Raw genomic sequence first — 14008 nt, 5'->3', positions numbered from 1 at the left:
TAAATTTATTTTTTTGAAAAACAACATTATAGGCCAGGCGTGATGGCTCACGCCTGAAATCCTAGCACTTTGGGAGGACAAGGTGGGAAGATCACTTGAGCGGTGGCTCATGCCTGTAATCCTAGCACTTTGAGAGGACAAGGTGGGAAGATCACTTGAGTCCGAGAGTCTGAGACCAACCCTGGCAACATAGTGAGACCCCACTTGAATTTAAAAAAAAAAAGAAAGAAAGAAAGAAAAAATTTAAAGATAGCAATATTCAGTTTGTTGACCACCAAAAATGTTTATTAAGGCACAGACATTCAGATGTTTTAAATACTACTACTGGCATCCCGATTTAAAATCTGATATGTCATTAGCAGAAATTAGGACAAATGGGCCAGGTGTGGTGGCTCACGCCTGTAATCCCAACACTTTGGGAGGCTGAGGCAGGCAGATCACCCGAGGTCAGGAGTTCAAAAACAGCCTGGCCAACATAGTGAAACCCCATCTCTACTAAAAATACAAAAATCACCCAGGCATGGAGGCGTGCACCTGTAGTCCCAGCTACTCAGGAGGCTGAGGCACGAGAATCATTTGAACCCAGGTGGCGGAGGTTGCAGTGAGCCAAGGTTGTGCCACCGCACTCCAGCCTGGGTGACAGAGCGAGACTCTGTTTCAAGAAAAAAAAAAAATTAAAAAATGAAATTAGGATTACTCTAAGCTTTAACAGAATTTGAAGATTGTTTTAATTTTATTTAAAGATTTTGTTAAAAAACAATTCTAGGCCGGGCGCGGTGGCTCAAGCCTGTAATCCCAGCACTTTGGGAGGCCGAGGCGGGCGGATCACGAGGTCAGGAGATCGAGACCATCCTGGCTAACATGGTGAAACCCCATCTCTACTAAAAATACAAAAAACTAGCCGGGCGTGGTGGCGGGCGCCTGTAGTCCCAGCTACTCGGAGGCTGAGGCAGGAGAATGGCCTGAACCTGGGAGGCGGAGCTTGCAGTGAGCCGAGATCGCGCCACTGCACTCCAGCCTGGGTGACACAGCGCGAGACTCCGTCTCAAAAAAAAAAAAAAAAAAAAAAAAAAAAAAAAAAAAAAAACAATTCTATTACATAAGAAAATTCGTAATAAAACTTTGTAACACAATGCTATTTTAGCAAAAATACAGGTTATAAATTTGTAAGGACTGAGTAATATAGTTCATTTTCTCAACAAGCTCACAGGAAGCTTATCATTTCTCACCATATTACTATCCTATCATGGCCTGTGCCAACATATTCTGTTTTAATTTACTGAGCTCAACTATACATTAACAAATTTCAGTGTATATATTGGATACATCAACAAAGACATTCTAAAAACAAAGAAAAGTAAACTTAATTTTGGCAGAATTTTCCTAAGAGTGCTTTTTTTCTTAAGAGACAGGGTCTCGTTATGTGGCCCAGGCTGGAGTGCAGTGGCTATTCACAGGTGCCATTCTACTACTGAGCAGCAGAGGAGTTTTAACCTGCTCCATTTCCGACATGGTCCAGTTCACCCCTCCTTAGGCAACCTGATGGTCCCTTGTTCCTGGGAAGTCACCATACTGATGCTGAACTTAGTGTAGACACCCAATCGGCATATAACCCAGAACTCCTGGGCTCAAGCGATCCTCTTGCCTCAGCCTCTTGAGTAGTTGGGACTACAGGCACGTGCCACCGTGCCCACCAAGACTGCTTTGTATTTAAATAGTTCTCAGCAAAAATGGGCAAGGGGAGAGATCTAACTACTTATTTATGCCCTTTTGATTAAACTTAACTGTCAGGTCAGGAGAAATTTGAAATCCTAAGAATACAGTAATGTGGTAGTAAGAAAAGAATCAGGCTGGATGTAGTGGCTCACACCTGTAATCCCAGAACTTTGGGAGGCCAAGGCAGGATGACTGCTTGAGCCCAGGGATTACTAACAGCCTGGGCAACATGGCAAGACCCTGTCTCTACAAAAATTTAAAAAAATAAAAAATTAGCCAGGCATGGTAGTGTATGTCTGTACTCCCACCTACTAGGGAAGCTGAAGAGGGAAGATCAACTGAGCCTGGGAGGTCAAGGCTGTAGTGAGCCATGTTCACACAACTGCACTTCAGTCTCGGTGAGAGAGCAAGACTCAGCCTCAAAACAAAACAAAAACCTCACAAAATTTTACATAAATATATATATATACACACACACACACATACACACTAAAAATCTTTAAAACAATAATGTAAAACAATATGGCCTTTGTCCAAAATAAATCTGCATTGAGTTATGTGAAATAATTCAAGGTGGTGGCTCATGCCTATAATCCTAGCACTTTGGGAGGCTGAGGCAGGCAGATCACTTGAGCTCAGGAGTTTGAGTACAGCCTGGGCAACATGGTGAAACCCTGTCTCTACCAAAAATACAAAAATTAGCTGGGCACGGTGGTGCTCGCCTGTGGTACCAGCTACTTGGAAGGCTGAGGTGGGAGGATCACTGGAGCCCAGGAAGTTGAGGCTGCAGTGAGCCATGATCACACCACTGCACTCCAGCCTAGGTGACAGAGCAAGATCGGGTCTCAAAAATAAACAAATAAAAATTTAAAAATAAACTGAGGTCAAGCGCAGTGGCTCACACCTGTAACTCCAGCACTTTGGGAGGCGAAGATGGGCAGATCATTTGAGGTCAGGAGTTTGAGATTAGTCTGGCCAGCATGATGAAACCTCGTATCTACTAAAAATACAAAAATTAGTCAGGCATGGTGGTGCATACCTGTAATCCCAGCTACTCAGGAGGCTGAGGCAGGAGAACTGCTTGAACCCAAGAGACAGAGGTAGCAGTAGGCCAAGACTGCACCACTGCCCTCTAGCCTAGATGACAGAGACTCAGTCGGGGAAAAAAAAATAATTTCCCGCTATTCTTATCACTATCTATAAAGGAAAAATTAATCATTATGACTGAGATGAACTATTAATATATGGGAGATAGAAGACAAGAAGGATTATGAAGACTGAATTTTTACTTAAAATCACTAGTCAAAGATTAGGTATAATCATAATTCTCTAGCAGAGGTGTCCTCTTGCTTGCTACTACAAACAAAACAAAACAAAACAAAACAAACAAAAAAAAAAACGAGCTGCCACAGTACCTCACTCCTGTAATCCCAGGACTTTGGGAGGCCGAGGAGGGAGGATCACCTGAGGTTAGGAGTTCAAGACCAGTCTGGCCAACATGGTGAAACCCCGTCTCTACCAAAATATAAAAAAGAGCTGGGCATGATGGTGGGTACCTGTAATCCCAGCTACTGGGGAGGCAGAGAATCACCTGAACCTGAGAGATGGTGGTTGCAGTGAACCAAAATCATGCCACTGCACTCCAGCCTGGGTGGCTGAGAGAGACTCCGTCTCAAAAAAAAAAAAAAAAAAAAAAAGGTATGTTATTCCCAACACAGGAGGAAATGCATGATAGTTTGAAATGATTGTGATTATTTTTTCAAATAATTTTTCTCTACATATCAGAAATTAAAGAAATATATAATTATCTTAACTCGACAAAATATACTAAGGCAGGTACTTGTAAGGTCAGTAAGAGGCTATTATTTTCAACTCACTAAGAAAATCATACATATTTGGGAGATATCAGGATGAAAGCATTATTACTAAAGCAAATAATCAGTTTTCTCTCAACTAAAAAGATATTTATGTGTCCTGGTTATTGTTTGTAAAACACTTTTCTTTTTTTTGAGATGTAGTTTTGCTCGTTGCCCTGCCTAGAGTGCAATGGCATGACTGCAGCTCACTGCAGCCTCCAACCCCTGGGTTCAAGCGATTTTCCTGCCTCAACCTCCCGAGTAACTGGGATTACAGGCACCCACCACCACGCCCAGCTAATTTTTCATATTTTTAGTAGTGACGGGGTTTTGCCATGTTGGCCAGGCTAGTCTCAAATTCTGGACCTCAGGTGATTCACCAGCCTCGGCCTCCCAAAGTGCTGGGATTACAGGCATGGGTCACTGTGCCCCGCCTTTTTCTTTTTTTTTTTTGACACAGGGTCCTACTGTCACCCAGGCTGGAGTGCCAGTGGCCCAATCAAGGCTCGCTGCAGCCTCGAACTCCCAAGGCTCACATGATCCTCCTGCCTCAGCCCGAGTAGCTGGGTCCACAGGTGTGTGCCACCACACCCAGCTAATTTTTGTATTTTTAGTAGAGATGGGGTTTTGCCGTGTTGCCCAGTCTAGTCTCAAACTCCTGGGCTCAAACAAACTACCCTCCTCGGCATCCCAAAGGGCTAGAATTACAGGTGTGAGCCACTGCACCCACCCTTACTTTTCTTTTAATAAACATACTTTTTTTTTTTTGAAACAGAATCTCAATGTCACCAAGGCTGGCATGAGGTGGCGCCATCTCAGCTCACTGTAACCTCCACCTCCCCAGCTCAAGAGCCTCAGCCACCTGAGTAGCTGGGATTATAGGCGTGCATGCATGCCACCTTGCCTGGCTAATTTTTCTTTTTTTTTTTTTTTTAGAGACAAGGTTTCACCATGTTGGCCAGGCTGGTTACAGACGTCAGCCACCACGCCCCACCTTTTTTTTTTTCTGTTGGGGGACAAAGGGTCTTACTCTGTCCCCCAGGCTGGAGTGTCAGCAGCCCAATCAGGGCTTGCTGCAGCCTCAACCTCCTAGGGCTCATGTGATCCTCCTGCCTCAGCCCCCCAAGTAGCTACAGGCGTGTGCCACCATGCTCAACTAATTTTTGTATTTTTAGTAGAGATGGGGTTTCATCGTGTTGCCCAGGCTAGTCTTGAACTCCTGGGTTCAAACAATCCACCCTCCTCGGCCTCCCAAAGTGCTGGAATTACAGGTGTGAGCCACTGCGCCCGGCCTTTTCTTTTACTAAACGTGTATATATATATTTTTTGAGATGGAGTCTCACTCTGTCGCCAGGCTGGAGTGCAGTGGTGTGATCTCGGCTCACTGCAACCTCCACCTCCTAGGTTCAAGTGATTCTCCTGCCTCAGCCTCCCAAGTAGCTGGGACTACGGGTGCGTGCCACCACGCCCAGCTAATTTTTGTATTTTAGTAGAGATGGGGTTTCACCATGTTGGCCAGGATGATCTCGATCTCTTGACCTCATGATCCAACCGCCTCGGCCTCCCAAAGTGCTGGGATTACAGGCATGAGCCACCGCACCCAGCCTTTTTTTTTTTTTTTTTTTTTTGAGATGGAGTCTTTATCTGGTTGGCATGCAGTGGCACCATCTCGGCTCACTGCAACCTCTGCCTCCTCAGCTCAAGGAGTCTCATGCCTCAGCCACCTGAGTAGCTGGGATTACAGGCAGGCATACATGCCACTATGCCTGGCTAATTTTTGTTTTATGTATTTTTTTTCTTTATAAAAAGGGGGTTGTGCCATGTTGGCCAGGCTGGTCTTGAACTCCTGCCCTCAACTTCCAAAGCGCTGGGATTTAAAATATACTTTTAAGGCAAGGCATGGTGGCTCACACCTGTAATCCCAGGACTTTGGGAGGTCGAGACGGATGGATCACAAGCTCAGGAGTTCGAGACCAGCCTGGCCAATATAGTGAAACCCCGTCTACTAAAAAAATACAAAAGGCCGGGCACGGTGGCTCATGCCTGTAATCCCACGGCTTTGGGAGGCCAAGGCAGGTGGATTACGAGGTCAGAAGATCGAGACCATCCTGGCTAACACGGTGAAACCCCATCTCTACTAAAAGTACAAAAAATTAGCCAGGTGTGGTGGCGGGCGCCTGTAGTCCCAGCTACTCGGGAGGCTGAGGCAGGAGAATGCCATGAACCTGGGAGGCGGAGCTTGCAGTGAGCCTAGATCACACTCTAGCCTGGGCGACAGAGCAAGACTCCATCTCAAAAAAAAACAAAAACAAAAACAAAAATTAGCCAGGCGTGGTGACGTGCACCTGTAGTCCCAGCTACTTGGGAGGCTGAGGCAGGGGAATCACTTGAACCAGGGAAGCAGAGGTTGCAGTGAGCCGAGATCGTGCCCCTGCACTCCAGCCTGGGAGACAAAGCGAGACTCCGTCTCAAAAAAAAAAAAGAAAAAAAAAGTGTGTGTATATACATATATATATATATAAAAAAGTGTGTGTATATGCATAAATATATATACATATATATATATATTTTTAATTCCTACTTAGGCTGGGCGCAGTGGCTCACACTTGTAATGCCAAGTATCTTCTACTAGTATACTGTTTTGCTGTTTTCTGTCTTTTTTTTTTTTTTGAGACAGGGTCTTGCTCTGTCACCCAGACTGGAAGACTAGAGTGCAATGGATGGCACGCTCATGGCCCACTGCAGCCTCAACCTCCTGGGCTCAAGCAATTCCCCCTACTCAGCCCTGCTAGTGGCTGGAACTACAGGTGTGAGTCACCATGCCCAGCTAATTTTTGTATTTTAGGTAGAGACAGGGTTTCGCCATGTGTCCCAGGCTGGTCTCGAACTCCTAAACTCAGGGGATCTGCCTGCCTCACCCTCCCAAGTGCTGGGATTACAATCTCGAGCCTGGTCTGTTGCGTTGTTTTAATCAAATCAGCAAACACATTTCCATGCCAGAATCCCATGTTGATGATCATTCATGTTTAACCTAGACTTTCTCCTTTTTCAATCTAAAACAGGAATTGGCCAAGTGCGGTGGCTCACGCCTGTAATCCCAGCACTTTGGGAGATCAAGGCGGGTGGATCATCCTGAGGTCAGCAGTTTGAGACCAGCCTGGCCAATATGATGCAACCCTGTATCTACTAAAAATACAAAAAATTAGCCAGGCGTGGTAGCGGGCACCTGTAATCCCAGCTACTCGGGGGGCTGAGACAGGAGAATCACTTGAACCTGGGAGGCAGAGGTTGCACTGAGCTGAGACGGCACCACTGCACTGCAGCCTGGGAGACAGAGCAAGACTCTGTCTCAAAAAAATAATAATAATAGGCCGGGTGCAGTGGCTCACGCCTGTAATCCCAGCACTTTGGGAGGCCAAAGCAGGCAGATCACAAGGTCAGGAGTTCGAGAACAGCCTGGCCAACATGGTGAAATCCCGTCTCTACTAAAAATACAAAAATTAGCTGGGCATGGTGGTGTGCGCCTATAATCCCAGCTACTCGGGAGGCTGAAGTGGGAGAATTGCTTGAACCTGGGAGGTGGAGGTTGCACTGAGCTGAGATCGCACCACTGCACTCCAGCCTGGGTGACAGACCAAGACTTCGTCTCAAAAAATAATAATAATCATAATCATAAAATAACATAGGAACCTATGAATATCACAAAATACGTGGTCCCTAGTATAGTCAACTGGCCTATTGTGACCTTCCATTAAAATATTTGTCTTTAAGGTCTTACAGTTCTTCTTGGGGCCACACTTAGTCTCACCATTCCTTACTGTCAGGATCCCAAAGGATTCCAAGCAGCCAAAGCTTCTCAGTTTAATTCTATCCCCACCCTGCCTGTGCTCCTATATTCTACACCCCTTCTAATCACAGCCAGTGCATAAAAACTTAACTCTCCTGGCCAGGCGCGGTGGCTCACACCTCTAACCTCAGCACTTTGGGAGGCTGAGGTGGGTGGATCACTTGAGGTCAGGAGTTCGACACCAGCCTGACCAACATGGTGAAACCTCATCTCTACTAAAGAAAAAAAAATACAAAGTTAGCCGGCCGTGGTGGCAGGTCCCTGTAATTCCAGCTGCTTGGGAGGCTGAGGCAGGAGAATGGCTTGACGCAGGAGGCAGAGGTTGCAGTGAGCTAAGATCGCACCACTGTACTCCAGGCTGGGCAACAAGAGCAAAACTCTGTCTCAAAAAAAAAAACACCTTAACTCTCCTATGTTCCCTTATCTCTGAACCCTCACCCTGGGTGTGGTATCAGTAAGCTTATTTGATAGTCAATCTGTGCTAATATTGTCAACAAAAGACAATTTGTAAAGTTTCCTCTTCCAGAGAATCTGTGATTTTTAAACAGGACATTTAGAAAAACACTGGAGACATATAAATAAAGTTAGGCACTGGCAATTCTCAAATTGTACCACACAGCCCTAGTCCACCTAGTTGTAATGCAGGTCCAATTACAATTTAATATAGTTTAAATTAAAAAATTAATGTAGTCATACAAATACTAGTGAATATATGTCTGGCTTAGATATATGCCTCCTGGCAACTGCCAAGTAAGTGAAAACTAAAGCTGCAATTGAATGGTTTTAACATGGGTTCCGTATCTGTCAAGTTCATCATGAGCTGGGTGCAGTGGCTCATGCCTATAAGCCCAGCACTTTGGGAGGCTTCAGGGGGGAGAATCACTTGAGCCTAGGAGTTTGAGACCAGTCTGGGTAACATAGCGAGACTCCGTCTCCATTAAAAAAATAAAAAAATAAAAAAAATTTAAAAAGTCGGCCAGGTGCCGTGGCTCACATCTGTAATCCCAGCACTTTGGGAGGCCGAGGTGGGTGGACCACCTGAGGTCAGGAGTTCAAGACCAGCCTGGCCAACATACAGAAATCCCGTCTCTACCAAAAATACAAAAATTAGCCAGGTGTGGTGGCGCGTGCATGTAGTCCCAGCTACTCAGGAGGCTGAGGCAGAAGAATTGCTTGAACCCGGGAGGTGGAGTCTGCAGTGAGCCAAGATCATACCATTCTACTCCAGCCTGGGCAACAAGAGTGAAACTCATCTCGAAAAAAAAAAAAAAAAAAGTAGCAAATGACCCCCTGTAGCCAATTAAAACAGTCAGGTACTTTTTAGCCTACTTTTAACCAGAAAAATTACTTAGAGCACACCACAAATAAACTCCTCTCAGCACACTTGATATTTGTGACTGAAAGTGTCTTTTCTACTTTAGGCTTTCACAACTTGGTAAATTACAATTAGATATTGCTTTTTCCAAATTCTGGCAAATCATTTTATTCATTATCTCATTAATCTAAAGCATAGCCTCCTATGACTAGGATAAATTAATACCATTTTGGAGTCGGCTTGGTGGCAAGCACCAGTCTTCCCAGCACTTTGGGAGGCTGAGGCAGGAGGACTGCTCGTAGCCAGGAGTTGCGAACCAGCCTGGACAACATAATGAGACCCCATCTCTACAAAAAAAAAAAAAAAAATTAGCCAGGTGTGGTGGCATGTGCCTGCAGTCCCAGCTACTTGGGAGGCTGAAGCAGGAGGACTGCATAGGCCCAGGGGGTCAAGGCTGCAGTGAGCTATGATTACACCACTGCACTCCAACCTGGGCCATAGAGACAGACCCCCATCTCTAAAAAATAAAAAATTTTTTTAAAAAAAGCCATTTTACTCAACTGACAATAAAATCTATGGTTAAAAATCTAGAATCTAGTACATCCTTGGCAAACAACAGGTCCAAGTTTCTTTAACCAGAATTAGATGGACTCTGTCATATAATAATCTCATGAGAAACCACTTAGCCAGAAATCACAAACTTGAGATCAGCTAGATGAATCTGGAAAGGGAAGACTTCCCCAATTCTTAATTTCTTAACAGTGGGAAAACAGTAACATTACCAGCTCAAGTTAAATGCACAAGAGACACTATGTAGAATGGAATCTTGTGAAACATACAAACCCTGATATTCCTATGCAATCCTATTTAGATTTTCTATATAGCTACAAGCCCACAAAGGTTAAGGACTACATCATTTACAGCTTTTACATTCTTTTCTTTTGAGACTCTCTCTGTCACCAGGCTGGAGTACAGTAAGGCGGTCTTCAGCTCACTGCAACCTCCATCTCCTGGGTTCAAGCGATTCTCTTGTCTCAGCCTCTCGAGTAGCTGGGACTACAGGTGTGCACCACCATGACCGGCTAATTTTTGTATTTTTAGTAGAGACAGGGTTTCACTATGTTGGCCAGGCTATTCTCAAACTCCTCATCTTGTGATCAGCCTGCCTTGGCCTCCCAGAGTGCTGGGATTACAGGTGTAAGCCACCCCAAGCAGCCAGCTTTTACATTCTTTCAACTCTGAGAAAAGCATTAAAAGAGTGCAAGTACTGAATGCATGCAGTACTAAACAATTTACGAGAACTCTTGAAAACAAAGTCTACAATGCTCACTCAGCTAGCTGTAAACTAACTTTTATTAAAAATATTAAGGCTATTAACTACCCAAAAAGGTCATTAAAATACAGACAAAACCTATACACTAGACCAACGATGTAAGATCCCTTTAAGTTGCACATTTGGCTCCATTTTTAAAATAAATTGACTTGGCAAGTAGTTAACGTGCCTGTACCTCCACTATTCTACTGGTCCTAGGAGAGTATTAAGTTCAACTCAATCCTAAAAAACTCCTTCACATAAGAGCTACATTTTGCCTTGACTTTCTTTATGACCTTGGGCAAAGTCTACCAAATGAGGACTATAATAATGTTTGTGTGTTCCTGTTAATATTGAAAATTAACCACAACATCGTGCGAACAATAGTGAAATTCTCTAAACTGGACGTATCCAGAGTTGAAAACTTGAGTTATAAACGTCAACTGATATGCAATGTGAACAGTTTTTAAAATTTTAATTTGATTAGTGAAAACAAAACAAAAAAACAAAGATCCCAAATTCAACATGATTAATAAATTCCGAAACCACCATCAGCCTCCTTATTACTTCTCTTTATGAATAAATGATCTGCAATGTAATTTAAAAAAAGGAAAGAAAATGTAAAGAAATATAGTAAAACTAGCTTTAACACGCCATTTCCCTTTTCTAAGAATAACAAATGGACCACAAACGCAAATTTAAAACTGGGCAAAGAACAGAGAGACAAAGCAATCTACAATCTGAAAATCACACAGATAAATCTATCATTTCAAGTCACTAATTCGCATACCCACGTAAGAAATTAATCTTGGTACTGCGATACCAGCATTAGGAAGATAAATCCCTGCCTCGGAGGAACACCTACTGAGTACGTTTCATTTCAGGATCTCAGGTAAGTTTACGAGCTCTTATCTCTTCAGGTTTCCCTGAAGTACTCTGAAGTGTTTAACATCATTCACACATCCAGCCACCACTAGGGTGAGAAATAAACAAGATTTACTTATGTAATTATTTACCACAGAACTCTGGTCAAGAATGCAAAAGTAAACAACCATACAGGTATTTAAAATCCAAAGAAAGCAGAGAATATTAAGGATAATAAGGTTCACCCTTTAACTGACCACTATGGACACCAGAGGCCTTCCACATGGGCTGTTCCTTACAACCACTCCCGATTTGAAAAAGTAACAATGTCAATTCGAGATTTTAACGGTACAAAAGATAAACAGAACTTACTCAAATCCCTTCTTCCAGATTCTGAAAAGGTGTTTATAAAAACTGAGATAAGAGCACGCCCCCCTAAAAGCACCCTACTCGAAAGAATGAAATGCCGAAAACATCAGGTGGGCCAAAAAGGTTAGAAAAGCTAAACTTCTAACTTAATTACCCAGAGGTTGGGGACTAGGAACGTGAGATCGGAGTGGGGGTGGGTAGCAAAGTGAAATCTAACCCCAGAAATCACAACGCAGGCCGCAGCCTAGAAGGTGAAGCTGGCGGGAAGTGAGCTCCCTTTCTGTTCCCAGGGGAAAGTCCAGAAAGGAGCGGCTCCGCACAGTGGACGTACGAGGCGCCAAAGAGTGCATGCCTACCAAGGCGCCAGAGCCGCTGGAGGACCGGGTTTAGAAGGGGAGGAGATCCCGGCAGACGGCCCTGGAAGAGGAGGAGGACTAAGATTGGAAGCAGCGGCAGCGTCTGGACGAAGGGGATTACCTAACTGTGACGACAGAGAAGTGTCCTCAGGCTCCGGCGATGGTCCCGACTGCGCAATGTGTGGTGTCTTTCCCGCTTACCCCGCAGCAGCAACAGAACCAGCTCCTTCAGCCAGTCGCCATTTCCCGCCTACCGACCTGCTGCACCGCACGGACAGGGACCCGGATGGAAAGCGGCCTCTCCGCGCAGGCGCCCTGACTACCTCCTCCCCCTCCCGCCACAATTCCGCGAGGTGGGAGGGAAGGAATGCGGGCAGCCACAACGGCAACAACAACGAAAAAAATACTTTTACTTCCGTGAAGAGCGTTGAAGTTCCTTACGCCGGAAGAAACTCTCTAGTCTGAATCCCGGAGAAAAATTGGACACAAGGCCTTAAGACTGGGTGGAGTAAGAAAGGACAAAACCTATCAGGATACGCAAGGGCTTGGGGGATATTTGTACGTTAGGGGCCTCCGTAGCCGGCTGTGTAGTGGTCGCAGGGGGAGTAGGGAGTAAAGCGTTAGGAGTGGAGAGGCGGGGACCCGAAGGACGGTTTTTCCTCCCGCTCCTAACGGAACTGCTTGGGCCGAGCTGGGAGGGGGAGCGCGCCCTTGCCCCGGAGGCGGAGCTTAGGAACGCGTCGTGCACCCTGGCGGCAAGGGTTTAGTAACTGTGGGCGCGCTGGGTAGGTGGAGCCGAGGGGATAAGGCGGGACTAACGGCTTGGCGCGCTGAAGGAGGTAGTTTGTAGTGAGCGCTGCCCGAGGCTGGGAGAAAGCGAATCTGGCGCTTTTCCTGGGATTTCGGTGGCCCCTAAAGGTTCCCTTCCCTGCTCATTGCCTAGAGGGCGTATCAGTCGCTTTTGGATCATAAATATTCACGCCTTTCGACTCAACCCTATGTTGGTAATTCTGCAGGTTGAAAACTCGGATCTTTCAGGCCAGTGGGCTCCCACCTGCGAAAGTAGGTCAAAGGACGGTCAGCTCCACAGAGTGAAATGTATCAGTCCGGAGAATCCAGTTCTAGTGGGGTATCAGAAAACCAAGGCTAATGGTTGGAAGAACATTATTTTTCACTGAAACTCCAAGCCACTCTCCTTATTCGATCAAGAAATATTTATTGAAAAAGTAACTAGGTGCGACGTGTGAAACAGTGAGCCAGGCAGACACGGACCCTGCCTCCCCAAAGGTCATGTTTGTTTGGGTTTTTGTTTTTGTTTTTGTTTTTTTGTGAGACGGAGTCTCACTCTGTCACCCAAGCTGGAGTGCAGTGGCGCGATCTCGGCTCTCTGCAACCTCCGCCTCCCGGGTTCAAGCGATTCTCCTGCCTCAGCCCCCTGAGTAGCTGGGATTACAGGTGCGCGCCACCACGCCCGGCTAATTTTTGTATTTTTAGTAGAGACGGGGTTTCATCATGTTGGCCAAGATGGTCTCGATCTCCTGACCTCGTGATCCGCCCGCCACGGCCTCCCAAAGTGTTGGGATTACAGGCGTGAGCCACCGCGCCCAGCCAAAGATCATAATCTATTGAAAAAGACACCCTGGCCAGGCGCGGTGGCTCACGCCTGTAATCCCAGCACTTTGGGAGGCCGAGGCGGGCGGATCACAAGGTCAGGAGATCGAGACCACGGTGAAACCCCGTCTCTACTAAAAATACAAAAAAAGTAGCCGGGCGCGGTGGCGGGCGCCTGTAGTCCCAGCTACTCGGGAGGCTGAGGCAGGAGAATGGCGTGAACCCGGGAGGTGGAGCTTGCAGTGAGCCGAGATCGCGCCACTGCACTCCAGCCTGGGCGACAGAGCGAGACTCTGTCTCAAAAAAAAGAAAGAAAGAAAAAGACACCCAAGTAAACAGAATTTAAAAACTGATTAAGCGTATACAAGGAGTGGCATGATAGGCGTTGTAGAACACATGAGGGTGCCAGTGAGGGGGTCTGGGAAGGTTTCCTAAGGTAACGTCTGAGACATAAAGGAGGAGTTGGTGTTGCAGGGGAAGAATGTCTAGGTAAAGGAAACAACAGATGGAAAAGTCCAAAGATGAGACTGTGTTGAGCCATTGCAGAAGTAGTTCTGTGTGCTAGGAAAAGAGGATGAGAGGGCAGGGGAAAGATGGCAAGAAAGGCTGAGAAGTAAGCAGAAATAACATACTGTTGGCAATCTCATTTCTATTCCAAAGTATGGAGCAGGTGGGTTGTCTTCTGAAAACCTTGTATACTACAGATTCTTCTGTCAGAGTTCATTTGCACCCTAAATTTTCCTAGTGCAAAAATGCTCAGAA

At 45.6% G+C, this 14008-nt stretch overlaps 1 protein-coding gene across 3 annotated transcripts in view; it reads right to left on the bottom strand.

The window, feature by feature from the left end:
- Positions 1–12223, bottom strand: part of CTDSPL2 (CTD small phosphatase like 2) — a 111769-nt gene extending 99546 nt beyond the window's left edge. Inside the window, exon 1 of one of the 3 annotated variants that reach the window (XM_025389714.1) lies at positions 11757–12223. The gene's annotated coding sequence lies outside the window, so the exon portion shown is untranslated. Of the gene's footprint in view, positions 1–11635; positions 11737–11756 lie in introns of those variants that run through there. The other 2 variants (XM_025389715.1, XM_025389716.1) reach the window with 2 other exon arrangements.
- Positions 12224–14008: the final 1785 nt, after the last annotated feature.

Source organism: Theropithecus gelada, chromosome 7a (assembly GCF_003255815.1).
Source record: "Theropithecus gelada isolate Dixy chromosome 7a, Tgel_1.0, whole genome shotgun sequence".
Taxonomy (NCBI): domain Eukaryota; kingdom Metazoa; phylum Chordata; class Mammalia; order Primates; family Cercopithecidae; genus Theropithecus; species Theropithecus gelada.
This window is presented reverse-complemented; position numbering and strand designations above follow the sequence as displayed.